Consider the following 18,422-nt stretch of genomic DNA (forward strand, 5'->3'; position numbering starts at 1 on the left):
GTCACAGGCTGCATTTGCCAAGTCAGCTGGCCCACCCACCCAGTCCTAATCACGGGCACACACTTCCTGCACTGCCCTTGGCCTCCCTGAAGGAAGCAGCTGAAGGACAACAGTCAGAAAAAAAATGCCACTGCCCATGTTTTTACAACTGAAAGCAGGAAAAACTGTAGGGTCACTACTGACCTTCCAGTCAATAAAGTTGATAAGTCCTGCCCTAAGCCATTCTGCTGGGCTGCACAGGGAGACCACATATTCTTGACTTCAGTGGGCTTCCAACGTAACCGCGGAGGCAAGGAAAACATTCCACAATGCAATTGAAACAAACCTGATTTCTGCATTGGTGCAAAGAAGAGTAGTTTGCAGACCCAACCTTTACAAAGTGCATGCCTAGTAGGGAGAGTAAGATGAGGGTCTAATTATTGTCCCAACAGGAAGGGGACACCAGCACACGACAGGGTACAGGGCTGCAGGAGATTAAGGCTCAGAAGAAGCAAGACCACAACCAAGTGCAAGGAGAATCTCAGAAGGCTGAGTCAATTTCTGCTAAATAGAGACCGGGAGGAAGTGGCCTCAGAGAGTCCCGACATTTCCGATGGGGCGGGCTGTGGAATGCAATGAGCTACCACTGTGGTATGGCCCTGGGGGTAACTTAATACAGTCTTGTCCAAATCTGAAACCAAAGGCTTCCCAAGGCATTCAAACCAATGGGCAATGTGTCCACAGGTGGCCTCCTAGAGGTGGGCTTTTGTAATACATCACTGACGGGAGGAGCACAGGGTAGAAGTCTGGAGAGGAGCAAGGGTGCCCGTGGCCCTTTGGGATCCACATTCTGGACCCTGGATCCCAAACACAGATCCTCATGTCATCTGTCCCAACACAACGCTTAGCTCCCCTGAGCGAGGACATACCTGGCACACAAACATGTGACACTGGATGGCTGTAGCTCCCCAGAGAGCCCAGGCTAGACATGCACTTGGGTATCATGAGGCAGGAGCACAGCTAGAGCATGGGACCACTCAGAGGGCAGAGCAGGGAAAAGCTGAGTGCCGGCGAGAAGGGAAGCCATGTAAGAAAGGGGCACCAGCAGGTGCAGGAAAAGAGGAGCACGGGGTCAGTCCAAAGCCCAGCACAACGCACCAGCTTAAGGGCTTTAATGGGGCCAGAGCCCAAGGCCAGTCGAGGGGACTGGTGTGGAGTGTGTGGCTGCCACAGGTGAATTACAGCTTCCAGCCTTTGCAGGGGAAGCCTCCACGATCTCTCATCTCTGGAGAAGTGAAGATGACACCTGGGGAGATGTAACAGGGACAAATGTGTCAACCTCACTTCTAGCAGGGAAGGCAGGAGACGCTGTGAAGAGATTAAGGGGGGTAGCTGTGCCAGGGAATATCTGGTGGTTACTAACAGGGCAGCTCTGTGAGCCCCGAGAGAGGGAAGTGGTGAGGACTAAGGTCACACTCGGGGCCAACCTCATCTCCAGGCACTGTGTGTGTGTCTTACACACTCGCAGATCCAATGGATACTGTGCAAATTGTACACTGGGGTTTACTTTTAGTAAGATGCTTGGCAAATTCATTATAGCTTTGAGGATGAAATGGACAAATGTGGCCTGAACATTGTGTAAATTAGGCAGATTTATAAATGCTATGTTTCACAGCCTGAAATACAGTTTTTTGCATTTTATTGATTTCTTAAAAGATTTTTAAAATTTACTTACTTGAGAGCAAGAGAGAGAGAGAGTGCACGAGCAGGGGGAGGGGCAGAGGAAGAAGAGGCTCCCCACTGAGCAGGGAGCCTGACACAGGACTCGATCCCAGGACCCTGGGATCATGACATGAGCCGAAGGCAGATGCTTAACCATCTGAGCCCCCCAGGCACCCATTTTTTTGCATTTTGGTATCTCTGAAATGGGATGCCTCATTATCGCTCTTAGGTAGACTTATCATGGTCCATTGTCATTGTGCAGAGACAAGAGTGGACCCTCTTTTATTTTTCAAAGTAATTAAAGCAATAAATTCAGAAAGTGCATAAATCATAATTGTATCACTCCCTGAATTCTCACAAAGTGAATACTCCCATGCAGCCCCCACCCCTCCCTGGGAGTGAAGTATTATCAGTCCTCCTTACTGCCCTCCTCGGATACTCCCCTCTTCCCCAAAGGGACATGGACAGGACACCCCAGAACGAGCACACTGATGGCAGAGAGGATATTTTACAGAAACCCTTGCACTTCAGAAGAACGGGTCTCTGAATGTAAAGAAGTTTTAGAAGTACCGTGAGCAACTTGTTTTGCTTGCATCTTCCTCCCTGGAATGGACCAGAGTGATACGTGATAATAATCTAAGTAATTCTAAAGGCGTTCTTTCAACAAGGACAGGATAAAAAGTCTAAGCGATAAGAAAGCATTGTGTGAGAGTAAAATGGCAGTGTTTAGTCCTTCTTCATTATGCATAAAACAATGGTGACTCTTACAGGTGATGAGGTCTTACGTTCGATGAAATACGGTGCTTGGCTGCACTACCCGGCAGTCACCTTGGGAAAGAAGACTGTCACTAACGGGCAAGGGACTCCAGTCCCGGCCCTACGCTACACCTTCCTCAGTCACTCAAATTTGAAGGCAAATAACACGGTGATGGAGAATGTGGAGAATCTAAAGCCAGACAGACAGTTAACACAGGGAACGACACAATCAGGACCCAAAAAGCCTCTGGCAGCCTTCAGTGCTGGGCTGAGTCTTAAACGACAGCTCTCGACAGTAAAGCTGCTCATTCACTGGGCACCTGCTGCACACCTTCCATGTGCCAGGCATGACGTGGCAGCAAAGAGGTAAGGGTAACGTGGTTTCTGCCCTTGAGTAACTCAAATTATTAGCGAGGGAGTGTGACACTTTGGCACAAACTCGTCCAAGCCCAGTACGGGGGAGGCATTGCGCTCGCTACGAGTCTGTGCATTTGACATGAACAACAAACCCCAAACTGACCTCCAGCTGCGTTGATGAAAGTGAGCTGACCCAAAACAGAAGCGGCGGTTCCGCCCCGCCCTGCTTCCGCTGGTCAGGCCGCTCCCAGCACGTTATGCCCAATACCACACCTGGGAAGAAATGATCGGCTCTTCGTAGGGCAGCAATACCAAGGACACGTGTCCAAGAGGCCCCACACATTGTTCTCCCCAATCGTTAAGTCTAAAGCAACCCATGAGGATTCCTTGCTTGGGAAAAAACTATACACTTGCGAGGGCATTTTAATTCAATAAATGCAAATGCTCGTTAAGACATTTAAAAAAAAAAGAAAAAAAAGGAAAGAAACAAGGAGAGAGCAACTGAGACTCTGGAGAGCATTCAAAAAATAAAGACGAAAGCGAAAGCCCATCTGATAATCATGTCACACAAGCAACGGTGAGGACGTGGAAGAAACCGGGAGTAGGTAACTTGGGGGACAGGAAAGGAGTCTTCAAATTTGTGAGGAAGGAGCACCTGACCGAGGGACCAGACTTCTATGTGGCTACAGAGGGAAGAAGTGAGTCTAAGGGTGGAGGCCCCCCAAGGCAGCAGTCTCCACCACCAGAAGGGTGCCCCAGTCTTGTTCCCAGGGCCGCCGGAAGCAGAGGGTGGACGTCTGCTCGTCAGCGGGTGATCCACAGGAGAGGCCACTGGACCTCCAGGGTTCGTGCCGTTGGCATTCTGAGATAATGTTTTATGATGCTTAATGCGGGCTTTACCCCACTGCAGCTGTTACAAAGCTTCTATCCGAAGAGGACTCCTACTTTATGACCTCCAGGAAGAAAGAAACATCTAAAGCGTCCACAGTTCACAGGAAAAAGAGATAAGGGACCATCTGCTGGTTCCCCAGTGTGGTCAGAGAGTGAGACGGGTTCAGATGTCCACAAAGACCTCCCCACAGAATCGTGACTCTGCTGGGTCGATTTTCAATCCACGATGACCGGCCAGGTGCTGTGCTAAGTGCTGGGAATAGAGCCGTGGAAGAGACACATTTCCTGCCTCGTGGAGCTTGCAGAGGGCTCCAGAACAAATCCCATCTCACCACGTTGCCAAAAAACCAACGGGTCCAGGAGTTCTATTAGCCCCAGGTGGATTAGGGAGGCAGAGAAGGGGACTAAGGTTGCCCACGAACGGCTTGGCTCCTCCATGGTCTAAGACTTTAAATTTCTTCGTTCTTCAAAAGTCGTCCTAAGTCTCAAACTGAAAGTCACCTCACACAAGCATCTGGATGTACATTTTGCACTATGTTAATGTTTCATTCATCCTCAGTGCACTGGGGAGCTCTCTAGTTTGAGGCAACAAGGAGGAATCTGGTGACAGGTGTTTCCCGTTAATTTTCACTATTGACTTCTTGAGTTGGTGCCACTATAACCAAGTTAGAATTTACTGCAAAGCACATCCCTCCCTTGGTGAGCAGCTGTACTTCTTTAATAAAAGAAGGCCACAGCTGACGATTCGGTGACAGCTGGATTCAATTTGGGTATAGACTGACTTGGCCTTCCATGCTTTTGGATAATTTGATAAAATAAACTCGTACTGCTCCAACCCCTGGTATGGAGATAGCCACACTGAGTCAGTGGAGTGGGATGGGCTCCCTAAAAGACCTGGCACTTGGTCCCTCTCCAAAGAACCTAGGGGAGGGATGGAACTGAACAAACACCCGTTTTCTTCAGGCCGGGTGCTTTGCTCCACTGGCACAGTGAAGTGTGCACGCTGGACATCTGTGTTTCTGGGAGAGAAGGCTCTGGGCAAATCCTCCTGGATGCAGTTCACCTGGCAGGCCAGGTCATCTCTGGCTGGCGGTCAAGGTGCGCTGCAATCTGGAGTGGGTCGAGGCTGCCCACACAGCTCTCCAACGGCCACACGCAGAGGGGACGCTGCCACTATTCAAAAGCAAGCTGCCACAAGCATTCGGTTGTCGGCCTCTTCAAGACACAACTTCTGTTTTAATCTGGCTGGTTTCCTCGCGCTCTCTGTCTCTCACACACATACACGCGCCCCATGCCTTTGTTACTGCTTTCCTCACTTCCCTGTACACACCACCCACCTTCCTCTGGCTAAATCTCCTGGCACACCTCAACCCCGCCCTTCGACATGGAGAAATCTGAAATTTGTTCACGTGCTATGCTGGTGTCTTCTCTAGGTCCTTTGTGCTCTTTTGAAATCTTGAATGTTGAAACGCGTTTGACAATATTTTTAAAGTGTATCTAGTTTATTCTAAGGAAATAACCCCAAACATGGCCAGGGAGCCGACGGGCAGCATGATTTAAAACAGCAGAAGAAGTGACAATAACCCAAATTCTCGACGACACGAACTTGGGTGAGTTCTGCTGCACTGACTGTAGAGGTTTGTCGGAGTGTCACAGCAGTGATGACAACACGGCATCGTGACAACACCCATATAACATGAAAATGAAGTAGAAAACGGAAAACCAAGACTTAAACTATTCTGTGATAACAGCTCTGCAAAAATAACAGCTATCCTGTCTGCCCTGCCCCATTGCTACCAACATCCAATGAGCTAACAGAGCAACGAAAAAGGCTGACGTACAAATTCTGAACGGCATTAATAATCAGGCATTTGAAGAACATTCAGGGCAGGAACCAACAGGAAAATGGAAACTGTGAAGATCGCATCAGCATCAGAGACCCGAGAAAGAGGCCACTTCAAAAGTTCTGCTCTACAATCTACAGACGGTCTTTGTTTTCATCTGTGTCGACACGTGCAGGTGGAAATTCAGGACGACAGTTACTGGTATCAATAGGCCACTCATTCAGAAAGTCTTAGCAAAGCAAGAGTTATTCTTGCAATAAAGGCTTGGCCTTTTTTGAGTGAGTGAGAGAGAGAGAGAGAGAGGAAAGGAGAGACAGGTTTACTTTACGGGGTTAGCTTCTCTGTCGAGACCAGATCAGATTTTTTGGCATGAGGCTGTGCACACTGGGGACTACCTGGTATCCAGGAAGACAGACTCTTCACGCACAGAGACCTTCCTCTGCTTCTCCACGAGTGTTTTCCCAGCGCTCCTGGTGTTGAGGAGGAATAAAGCTCATTTGCTTACAGTCAAACCAAACATTCACTTCAACCTGGCAGCCTGAGCGGGTCTGGCAGCCTGAGCGGGTCTGGCAGCCTGAGTGGGTCTGGCAGCCTGAGCGGTGCCGAGGAAGCCCCGTCTCTCTCTGTAAGGGCAGATACATGAGGATGGGGGTGAGGAAATCTCTCAAGGGAGGGGTCCCATGAGTCACTTAGGGGACCCTGCATGCCCGCTGTTTCCATTAACACCTACCTACTCCTTCAACCTTTCTTTTCCTTTTTCCGCACAAACCACTATTCTGCACCAGATACATCCCGACTTCCTCATTCCTTTGTTTAATCCTGATTTTCTTGTTGAATGCCTCTAAAACACATGTCTTCTGGCTTCCTTGTGGTTCTGAATGATGGGGTGAGAACACTCCACCCAGCCTCACCCACCGCACGTGGCTATAAAACCCAGCAGAGTGAACAGAGCAGAGACTGGACGTCCCGGAAAGTAAACTGCAGCAGGTGGCTGAGTGAGGACGACCTAACTGGAAACACCACCCAAGTGGTGGTGAGTCTGCCATCTCCCCAGGCCAGGACCCCTGCCTGGGCTAACTCACAACCTGACGCCCAGATGTGGGCCTCCGTGCAGACAGCAGAGCTCCAGGGGAAGCCAGCCAGTAATGCTTCAGGAGCAGGAAAGGGGTCCCAGATTCTCACAAACAGTGAGCCAAATCCCGGGGGTTTTCCTTCTCTTGTACCCAGCCAACCAGGGACTCTGCAGTAGCCGTGACAACAGCAGCAGATGGGGCCAAAGAGGGAGCCCTCCCTTCCCATCGGAGGAGCTGTGCTCCAAAGACGGTGACAACCCCACTGGGTTTCTTTCTCTCAATCCTCCACTTGCTTGGTCACAGAAGGGAGCTAAGTTTAAGGGGAGTGTAGCAGAGCAGGACAAGTAACACCCCTGCTTTATGGCTGATGGACCAAGAGGAGGAGTCCCCTGGAGCTGAACGTTTGGGGGAGGCTGTGAAGAGGGAGGAGCTCAGGAGAACAACCCCATAAAGCTGTTTACGAGCTTCTGGGCTCACCCCAGGGCTGTGCATATACGGATATAATCCTCTGCAGCATACCCTAGACTCTGAGTGCTAAGGTCCCGGAGAGACCGTTGCCGGGGTTCCACAGTGGCCACGTGGGACAGCTCTGAAGAGCACCATGAAGGCTCTGAAAACACTGATGCTGAAGCCCGCAAAGGCTGGTAGGGACCCCGAGTCTGAGTGCCTGCTAAAACAGAGATAGCAACCTTCTCCATGGGATCTCAACTAGGTCCAGAGTCTCATAATGTAATATCCAAATATTCGGGACTCATCTAAAATTACTCAACATACAAAGAACCAGGAAAATCATCAACTCACATGGGAAAAGACAGTCAATAGACACCAATGCTGCCAAGGTGACACAGTTATTGAAATTAGCTAAGACTTCAAAGCAGTTATTATTTAAAAAAATACTCCAAAAGTAAAGAGTTTTTGGAATGAAGGGAATGATAAAGAGTCTTAGCCAAGAAACAGAAGATATAAAGAAGAATCAAATGGAAATTTCAGAACTTAAAAAAAAAAATACAGTAACTGGACAACTAAAAACCACTGGATAGGCTCCGTAGCAGAATTAATAGAACAAAAGTAAGAGTCAGTGAACACAATAACAGATCAATGAAAATGACCTAATGTGAACAACAAGAAAAATGTTTGTTGTTTTTTTAAATGAAGAAAGCCTTGGGGATTTGTGGGACAATTTACTAAAAGATGTAACATTTGTGTCATTATTAGAGTCCCAGAAGGAGAGAAGAAAGAAGGCAATACAAAAAAAAATGTGAGGAAATAATGACTGAAACCCCCCAAATTTGGCAAAGGACACAAGCCTTCAGACTTAAGCAGCAATGCTAACACAAAAAAGATTAAATCCAAAGAAATCCGCAGCCACAGGCATCATGATACACTAACAACAAAGGACACATCTTGAAAGCAACCAGAGAAAAGGGACACATTACTCATGGAGGAGTAGGATGTGGTGACGGGAGATTTCTCCACAAAAACTGGGGCAGCTGGAAGGAGGTGAGACATCACTGTTTCAGTGCTGAAAGAAAACAACTACCAGTATAGAATTCTCTATCCAGCAAAAAAAATTGCTTCTGGAAAGAAGGTGAAGTGAAAACATTCGCTACGCAGACCTGCTCTGTAGGAAGTTAGAAAGAAACTTCTTTAGACAGAAGGGAAATAATACTAGAAGGAAATGGAACATCAGGAATAAAGCAAGTGCAAAAGAAAAGGAGAAAATCTGGGTAAACATAAGAGACTGCTCCCCTCCTCTTGAGTTCTTTAAGACATGTTGAACAATTGAAAGCAAAAATCATAGCATTGGCCGATGAGGTTTTCGACATAAATAGACATAATATATATTAAAACTACAACACAAAGGGGAGAGAATAAAGGGACCTATGTGGTGGTAAGGCTTCTACTTTCCACCTGCAATGGTCAAATATTGATTTTAAGTGGACTAAAAGTTAAGTGTGCATATTGTAATCACTAGAGAAAACACTGAAAAACCCAAAGCAAGCAAACAAACAAAAAACCCAGCTACAGTTGACCCTTGAACAACATGGGTGTGAATGGCCTGGTTCACTCATACAAAGATTTTTTTTTTCAATAAATATAGTAAGTACTGTAATGTCTTTTCTTTTACTTATGATTCTCTTGATAACATTTTATTTGCTCTAGCTAACTTTATTGTAAGAATATATGATACATATAAAAATATGTATTAATCAACTGTTTATATTATCAGTAAAGCTATTAGTAGTTCAGTTTTAGGAGAGTCAAAAGTTTTATGTGAGTTTTCAACCATGCAGGGGATTGGCACCTCCAATCCACATGTTGTTCAAGGGCCAACTGTATGCGTAGAGTAAAAAAACTCAATAGATAAATTAAATGGAATGCTAAAACATTCAAATAATCCTGGAGAACATAGGAAAAGGAACACAGAGGACAGAAAACTCCACAGAACAAAGAGAAAACAAACAATAAAATGGTAGACTTAAATCCAAACTTATTAATAATTATATCAAATGTAAATTGTATAATATGCACCAATTAAATGACAGAGATGATCAGAATGGATAAAAAGACAAAACCCAGCTATATGTTACCTACAAGAAATTCACTTCAAATGTAATGGTATTAGTAGATTAACAACAGAAGGAGAGACAAAAGAAATACGCAAACACAAATCAAAAGAAAGCTAGAAAAGCTATGTTAGGGGGGCGCCTGGGTGGTGCAGCGGTTAAGCGTCTGCCTTCGGCTCAGGGCGTGATCCCGGCGTTCTGGGATCGAGCCCCACGTCAGGCTCCTCCGCTATGAGCCTGTTTCTTCCTCTCCCACTCCCCCTGTTTGTGTTCCCTCTCTCGCTGGCTGTCTCTGTCTCTGTCGAATAAATAAATAAAATCTTTAAAAAAAAAAAAAAGAAAGTTAAAAAAAAAAAAAAAGAAAAGCTATGTTAGGGACAAAGTTTAAATCGGAGCTAAAAGAATTACTAGGAATAAAAGGAAACAATACATAACGATAAAAGTATCAATTCATCAAGAAGGTACAACAATCCTAAATATGCACGTGCCTAACAACAGAGTTTCAAAATACACGAAACAAAATCTGAAAAAACTCAAAGGAGAAAGACACAAAACCAGCTGGAGACTTTAGGATTCGTCTCTTACTCTTCTACGGAAGTAGCAGACAGAAAATCGGCAGTATAGAGAAGAGTCGATCAATAACATCCACCAACTGGATCTCACTGACATTTACAGAACATTCCACCAAACAACAGAATAAACACTCTTTTCAAGGGAATATTCCCCAAGATAGTCCACATCATGGCTTATAAAACAAACCTTAGCAAATCTACAACAACTGAAATCACATAAAGTATGTTCTCTGACCGTAATGGAATTAGACTAGAAATGAACAGAAGCGTAGCAGGAACATCTTCAAACCTTCGGAAATTAAACAGCACACTTCTACACAATCCGCTAGTCAAAAAGGAAGTCCCAAAGAACACGAGAAAATGTACTCAACTGAAAGTGAAAATATAACAAATTAAAGTCTATGAAATGTAGCTAAGTCAGAGCTTAAAAAGACATTTATAGCATGAAATACTTAGGTTAGATAAGAACAAAGGTCTCAAATCAATAATTTTAGCTTCTATCTTAAAAACTAGAAATGGAGTGCCTGGGTGGTGATGTTGGTTGGACTTCTGATTCTTGGTTTTGGCTCAGATCTGATCCCAGGGTCATGGGATCAAGCCCCTGGTGGGGCTCCACGCTCAGTGCTGAGTCTGCTTGAGTTTCTCTCTCCATCTCCCTCTGCCCCTCCCCCACCAGCTCTCTCTCTCAAATAAATAAAAAAATCTTAAAAAAATTAAAAATAAAAACTAGAAAAAGATCGAAATAACCCCAAAAAGGTAGAATAAAGGAAAAGTAAAGAGCAGAAATCAATGAGGTTAAAAAAGAGAAATAAACCAATGCAACCAAAAATGTCATCTTAGAGAAGATCATTAAACTTACATAACCCTCTAGCAAGATCAATGAAGAAAGAAAGACGACACAAATCACCAGTATCAAGAATAATGAGGGGGATATCATTAGAGACCCTGTACACATTAAAAGGATGACAAGAGGGTCTCCTAGGTGGCTAAGTCAGTTAAACATCTGACTTTTGATTTCGGCTCAGGTCATGGTCTCAGAGTCATGAGATCGAGCCCCACATGGAGCCTGCTTGAGATTCTCTCTTTCCCTCTCCCTCTGCCCCTCCTCATCTCTCTAAGAATGAATGAATGAATGAATGAATGATGAGGGCACATAGAAAGCCAACAAGCTAGATAAGATGATTAATTTCAGGGGCGCCTGAGTGGCACAGCGGTTAAGCGTCTGCCTTCAGCTCAGGGCGTGATCCTGGCGTTGTGGGATCGAGCCCCACATCAGGCTCCTCTGCTATGAGCCTGCTTCTTCCTCTCCCACTCCCCCTGCTTGTGTTCCCTCTCTCGCTGGCTGTCTCTGTCTCTGTCGAATAAATAAAATCTTTAAAAAAAAAAAAAAGATGGTTAATTTCAGTTCCTTAAAAATCACAACTACCTAAACTCACCCAAGATGACATGGATATGCATACAGTCCTGTAACTATTAAAGAAAGTGATAGTTTTGAACCTTCCAAAAAGAAAATCTCCAGGTCCAGATGGTTTCACTGGCAAATTCTACCAAGCCTTTACATAAACAACACCAATTCCACACAATCTCTCTTTGAAACTGCAAGAGGAGGTAACGTTTTCCAATTCATTTTATGAGGCCAGTATTACTCTACCAAGTCAAACACAGACAGTGCAGTACATGAAAATGGCAGGCCAGCATCCTTCATGGACATAAATGTAGACATGTTAAACATCAGCAAATCAACTCCAGCAACACATTAAAAGAATAATATGAGCAAGTAGAGTTTATCCTGGGAATACAATGCAAAAATTAAACAATGTGATCTGCTGCATGGAAGAAAACACACAGGACCATACTGAGTGATCCAACAACAAAATAGATTTGACAAAATTCAATCTTTATTCATGATAAAAGTTCTCAGCAAATAGGGATAGTAGGGAACTTCTTCAACTTGATAAAGAACATCTATAAAAACTCTTTATCTGACATACACAATGGTGAAAGACCGAATGCTTTCCCTAGAACGTTGGGAACAAGGCAAAGATATTAGCTCTCATCACTTCCATTGACACAGTACAACACGAGTCTTATCTAGAGCAATAAGGCCAGGGAAAGATATCAAAAGGTACTGAAAAAAACACTGGGAAGAAGAAAATAATCCTCTCTATTCACAGATGACATACTGTCTACATAGAAAACCCTAAGGAATTTATTTTTTAAGTATTTATTTATTTAAGTAATCTCTACACCCAACGTGGGGCTTGAACTCACAACCCCAAGGTCAAGAGTTGCAAGCTCCTCTGACTGAGCCAGCCAGAGTCCCCCAAAGGAATCTTTTTCTAAAAAATCCCTAGAACACGTGACTTTCGCAAGTTTGCAAGAGACAAGGTTAACACAAAATTCGATCATATTTCTACATATCAGTAATAAACATTTGGAAACTGAAGTTAAAAACAGAATAGCATTTACAATAACTTGAAAAAGTAAATACTTAAGCACAAATCTAACAAAACATGTACAGTATTTGTATGCTGAAGACTCCCAAACACTGATGAAAGAAACCAAAGAAGACTTAATAAAGGAGATACATACCGTGTCTGAGGATTGGAAGACCAAACACAGTAAAGATATGGAGTCTCCCCAAATTGGTATTTCCTAAATTTCACACAGTTCCTATCCCGGAAGAACTTCTTCTTATAGATATAAACAAGCGTATTCTAAAATTTATATGGCTAGGTGAAGGAACTAGAATAGCTAGGACAACTTTGAAAGAGAAGAGTAGAGTTGGAAGAATCACATTTTCTGATTTGAAGACTTACTACGATGGCTATGGTAGTCAAGACAGTGTGATGTTGACCGGTGGTAAACACAGATCAATGAAACAGGACAGCATCTAGAGACAGCCCGTACAAGTACAGCCGGCTAATCTTTTACAAAGATTCAAAAGCAACTCAATGGAGCAAGGATAGTCATTTAATTTTTTTTGAGCGATTGTGAAGTTTATTGAATGACAGACTACAAGGCCCCCAAAGAGGGAGGGGACCCAAGAGGGTTGCCCAAGGATAGTCATTTTAACAAGTAGTGTTGATACAACTGGACATTCGTGGGCAGAGAGAGAAAGACAGACAGGGAGAAAGTGAGAAAATAGATAGAGAGATGGAGAGACAGAGACAGAGAGAGAAAGACTGGGGCACCTGGCCTGCTCAGTCTGTGGAGTGTGCGACTCTTGATCGTGGGGTTGTGAATTCAAGCCCCACACTGGGTAGAGAGATTACTAAAAAATAAAATCTTAAAGAGAGAGAGAGAGAGAAGTAGGTAAAAAGAACCTGGACCTAACCCTCACACTTCATTTAAAAATAAGTCAAATGGATCACAGACTAAATGTAAAACGTGACACACAAAACTTTTAAAACAAGGATAAAACAAGGCAAAGAGTTCTTAGACATTACCTCAAAAGCACCATCCGTAAAAGGAAAAGCTGATATACTGGATATACAAAGATTTTGCTGTGTGAAAAACACTGCTAAACCAATGAAAAAGCAAGTTACAGACTGGGAGAAAAATATCCGCAGGTCACAGAGCCAACAATGGACTTGTGTCCAGAATGTGGAAAGAACTCTTGAAACATATCAGTAAGAAGCAGCAGCCAACTTACTAACAAGGGGAAGGAGGACAGACACAGCACAAAGACCACGTGGATAGTAAGTCAGCACGTGAAAAGGGGTCAGCATCATCAGCCAATGGGGAAAGGCAAGTTGAGACCATGACAAGCTACAATTAAACATCTGTTAAAACGGCTACAATAAAATATTGATAGTACCAAGTGCTGACGGTGATGGTGGGCAACTGGAACTCTTCACATGCTGCTGGTGGGAATGCAGAACGGTTTGGCAGGGGTTTGGTTTTGTTTTTTAATAAACTTTTTTCACTTTGAAGAGTTTTAAATTTACAGAAAAGTTAGAAAGATAGTAGAGAATTCCCACATAACCCACATCAAGTTTCCACATCTTATATTAATAAGCCATGCCCTATTTCCACAGCTCTTCCCTAATGCCCTTTTTCTGTTCCAGGACCCCGAGTTAGTCACTGTGTCCCCTAAGACTCCTCTCGGCTCTGACAGGTTCTCAGACTTCGCTTGGTTTTGATGACCTTAACGATTCTGAGGAGTATGTGCCGGATATTTCGTAAAATGCTCCTCAACTGGGATTTGTCTGACATTTTTCTCCCGGCTAGACTGGAGGTATGGGTTTTGGGGAGGAAGACCAGAAGTAAAGCACCACTGTCATCACGTCGTATCAGAGGCATATACCATGGACAGTACTTCTCACTGCTGACCTTGATCGTGGCTGAGGGCAGGGTTATCCGGCTTCCCCACAGCAGCGCGCTCTTTTGTCAACCTCCCCTTCCACCCTATGCTCTTCGGAAGGACCTCACTGTGGGCCGCCCCTACTTAAGGAGTGGGTGGTGACGCCCCACCTCCTTCACGGTAGAGCATCTGCAGACATGATTCGGAATTCTGCATAGGAGATTCGGGTCACTTCTTATCAAGTTAAACGTACACTTATCATACAACCCAGCAATGCCACTCCTACATACGTGTTCCAGAAAAACAACAACTTAGGTTCACATAAAAATCCGTACACAAATGTTTCTAGCAACTCTATTCGTAATCCTCAAAGACAGCAACCCGATGTCCTCCAACAGGTGGATGAATACACACTGTGGGCTACCTATACGAGGGTCTACCTCTCAGCAATAAAATCCTACTACACGTAACACCTCAGGTGGCCCTCAGACACACTGCGGTACGTGAAAGAAGCCATTCTCCAACGTTAGCCTATGGTCTGATTCCATTTATAAGACGTGCCAGTGGTTGCCAGGAGTTAGGGATGGGGGTGAGTGTGAACACAAGGGAGATTCCAAGGAGAGTTAGGGGGTGATGGAGAAAATGTTTTGTTTCCTAAATGAATGCAGCAGTGGTTACAAGAATCTCTATGTTTTATTTTTTAAATGAATCTCTATGTTTTAAAACTCATAGAAATGTACTCCAAGAAAAGGTCAATTTTACCATTGGATAATTAAAAAGAAAAAAAAGAAGAGGTGGAAACAGCCAGGCGAGTTCCCAGAAATAGAAGGGGATAAGTAAATGGCAGTTCCCTTTTCTTAGAAAAAGTTGGGCTCTAGAGACCCAGCTCTCCAGCTGCTTGGCTGACGTTCACCCATCATCCAGCCTGGAGCGCGCCCTAGATTCTTTGGTTTCTCTGTCCACATTTCTCCCAGGTGTCTGTTTGGAGCTCCACACCCTTCCTGACAAGCAGGTTCTGAACGTGGGTCCCTGGAGAATGTGGAGCAACCGAGTCAGCCATCTCCTCTCTGCCACCAGCTGGCCTCAAAGGACGGTGCTGGCCCTAGCGAGGCTGTCCCTCCTCTGCAGGTCATGCACCAACACCCACTCTCTTGGGAAAGGAATTGTCCCTCTGCTGTATGAGGGAAACAGAACAATCGAGGGTCCAGCGGACAGAGAATGGCCAGACATGATTACGGCAGGGGAGAAGGGCTTCCCGTGGGTAAACTGTCCCAATTCTTGTCAGGCAGGGTCGAGCATCACATTTGCGGGAAAGGAGGCAGAGAAGTGGGTAATTCTACAATACCAGAGTCCCTAATTTTTCCGTGATTTTTTCTTTTTTTTAAAAAGATTTTATTTATTTATTTAACAGAGAGAGAGAGACAGCCAATGAGAGAGGGAACACAAGCGGGGGAGTGGGAGAGGAAGAAGCAGACTCCCAGCGGAGGAGCCTGATGTGGGGCTTGATGCCAGAACTCTGCGATCACGCCCTGAGCCGAAGGCAGACACTTAATGATTGAGCCACCCAGGCACCCCTGTGATTTTTTTTCATCCTTTGTCTACAGGGAAGAGAGAGTCATGCGTGGAAAAAGCACTCCAGATTAAGTCAGTTTTGTTTTCAACCCAAACAGGTAGAACAGCCACCCATAGCAGGCATGACCACATGGTGGGAAAAGACACACAGCGAGAAAGGTCTAATGAGGGAAACCCACAGACATGACTCCTACCAGATTCTCTACACGAAGGCAAATAGCCAAAGACCAACGTGAAGTGAGAAGCACCTCCCTGCATCCGAGAAGCTAGAACGCAGCTCACCTCCTGAGCACGACCCAGCACCTGCCAACACCTCCTTTTGGACCCCTCCCTAAGTGGATGCCCCTGGATGATGGGCCTCGCCCGTCAGGAGCACAGCCCTGCCCCCGAGAGGGGTACAAAAAGCCCAAGCTAGATGTCAGGATCAAGGCTGGTCACACAGAAGGGCTCCAGAGAGCCCTGAGCCGACTGCTGATCGGACGCGACAAGCGTCCACGCGGCCTGAACAGGCTGGAGCACAGGCCCCCACACACAGGGCAGAACCTGGTCACCTTCTCTGAGGTGACAATGACTTAGGATCATTAAGAAGTGGAACCCAATTTCAGAACTCCCTCTGTTACATTCTTAAAACAAGGGCGTGGGGCATCTGCTTAAGCAGGACTGTTTCTCCCCAAAGAACGGAGCTCACCGACAGCCCTGAGCAGCTGAGACCAGCTGTGTGGCGGTCCTGTCCTCCTCTCCTTCCACTCTGTCATGCCACAGATGTGCCCAGAAGTGTATCTCTGACGGTTACAGACCATTTACACGACTAGGAATGGAGAATTCCTTCCCTCCTGACCTAGTAATAGCGGGGGGAGACACTGTCTCCAAAGCTGCTAGTGAAGTTGGGGTCCCACTCTTCTGCATCACAATAAACTGAATGCAGTCAAAGCTCCCCCTTTGGGGCCATGAGCGAGGGGCCTCGTTTCTGAGTCACAGCTCTGAAAGCTTGTGACCTGCCTGGGTGACACAGGAGACCACCATCTCCCCTTCCTGGGGCCCCCAGCCCTGACATGCACGCTGGCACAGGGTCGCCTCGTTCCTACAAACCCACATGAGGATCCAGCCTCTTCAGTACTGACTGGACAAAGGCCCTGAGCCGCACAGAACTCACCAAGTGACCCTGAGCGAAAAAGACAAGCCTTCTGTAACCAGGGCCTCCTTCCTTCCGAGCCACTGTGGTTTTAAGGAGACAGAGATGAAAAATTCGCGGGCCTTCCTAAGGGCACAAAAGTCCATGTAAGGCATTTCAGGCAATTAGATGTCACCACAATCGGCTCGTGGCAGAACAACCCAAGCCAAGAGAACAGAGAACAGCTGGGAGCCATGCAGGGCAGTGCCCTGGTCTTTGGAGGCAGTGCGGCCGTGGGGGTGGGGGTCACACTCTCCCTGCTCTGCCACAGCCTGACCAAACCTCTGCCAGTCGTCAGCCTGTCTCTCCGCCCCGGGTGGCCTGGGCCAGGGACAGTCACACACCAAGGCCCCAGAGAACCAAGACAGGACATTCCTGGTTCCTCTGCCGGGACAGCAAAGGAGCCAGGACACCTGCTTCCGGGCCCCCACCACCTCCGTGGCCTGCTTTGCTTGTTTTCTTTCCTGGAGTGATTTGCCCCATTTCCCAACTGCTGTTCCTTTATTGAGCACGTATGAGTATCTTCCTCAGATCCCATTCCAGACTCTCAGTTTTAACCTAAGAGATCAAGTATGCTTTTTTTGGACTCAGAATCCCCCAACACATGACATGGAGGAAAGGATTATTTCACCAAGTGCCTCTGGCCAGACCATCCCTGCTAGGTTGTTGCAATGATCAGAGAGAGACAGAGAGAGACAGAAGGACAAATGGAGGAGAAGAGAGGGATGGACACACACGCACGCACGCACACCCACACGGAGACTCCCTGCTGGATCTCATGACAGGGCATCAGCAATTCTGCCAGGTGGCCTTAGATGTGACATGACAGGTCTTTCTATCAAACATTTTAAATATTTGTATACCACCCGTTCTAGAAGCTATAGACAATCACATTTTTCTAAAGTTTTTCTCCCCTTACAAGTTTGTATTTGAATAAAAGGATGCCATTTTCAGACATCTCAAAAGTCGCTGCTCCTTCCTCTCCCATGCATGCGTGGGCTGTCCCACCACACCTGAGTGCCACTGTGCTCCCGGTGTTACGTGCTCTTTCGTAGGGCAAAGTCCCTGCTTCCTACTGCTGTTTTGGTGAATGCGGTGGTGTGAGAAAGCCAAGCTGTTCTATCCTATAATGCTAACTATTACTATCATTTAATACTTTTTAATAGTGAAATGGTAATTACCACTAACATTCATGCTCACTACACCCTGGGCACCGAGCTAATGCTCTATATGAAAAACCTGATTTAAGTCTCCCGTAACATGTGGGCTAGGTCTATTAGAATCCCCATTTTGTGGCTGAAAAAAGCTTTAAGGCTTGGGAAAGTTAAACAGCTGTCCAAAGCCAGAGAGCCAAGTGAGAGTCTGGGTAAGACCAAGCAGAGCTGGATGCCACAGTCTTGCAGTAACGCAAACAGGTATCTGTGCGAACCTGGGGTATGGATAAGGACCCTCCAAACAGATGCCGTGGATTCACCCTCTCTTACCCATCTCTACGGGAGAAGACGCAATCCTGGGGTCTTCCTGTGTGGGGGGGATGCAGGCAACGTCTGACTTAGACACTTAGACTACAAGCATTTAAAGAGGTTTCCTAATTCCTTTTTCAGTAGAGATT

General features: G+C 45.9%; 1 protein-coding gene across 5 annotated transcripts in view; it reads right to left on the reverse strand.

The window, feature by feature from the left end:
- The window catches only part of KIAA0513 (KIAA0513 ortholog), a 63,820-nt gene that overhangs the window by 33,877 nt on the left and 11,521 nt on the right, over positions 1–18,422 (reverse strand). The window contains exon 2 of one of the 5 annotated variants that reach the window (XM_040633235.1): positions 16,793–16,897. The exons of 3 other annotated variants lie outside the window; for them this stretch is intronic. The gene's annotated coding sequence lies outside the window, so the exon portion shown is untranslated. Of the gene's footprint in view, positions 1–16,792; positions 18,171–18,422 lie in introns of those variants that run through there. One more of the 5 variants, XM_040633236.1, reaches the window with a different exon arrangement.

Source organism: Ursus maritimus, unplaced genomic scaffold (genome assembly GCF_017311325.1).
Source record: "Ursus maritimus isolate PB19 unplaced genomic scaffold, ASM1731132v1 scaffold_19, whole genome shotgun sequence".
NCBI lineage: Eukaryota > Metazoa > Chordata > Mammalia > Carnivora > Ursidae > Ursus > Ursus maritimus.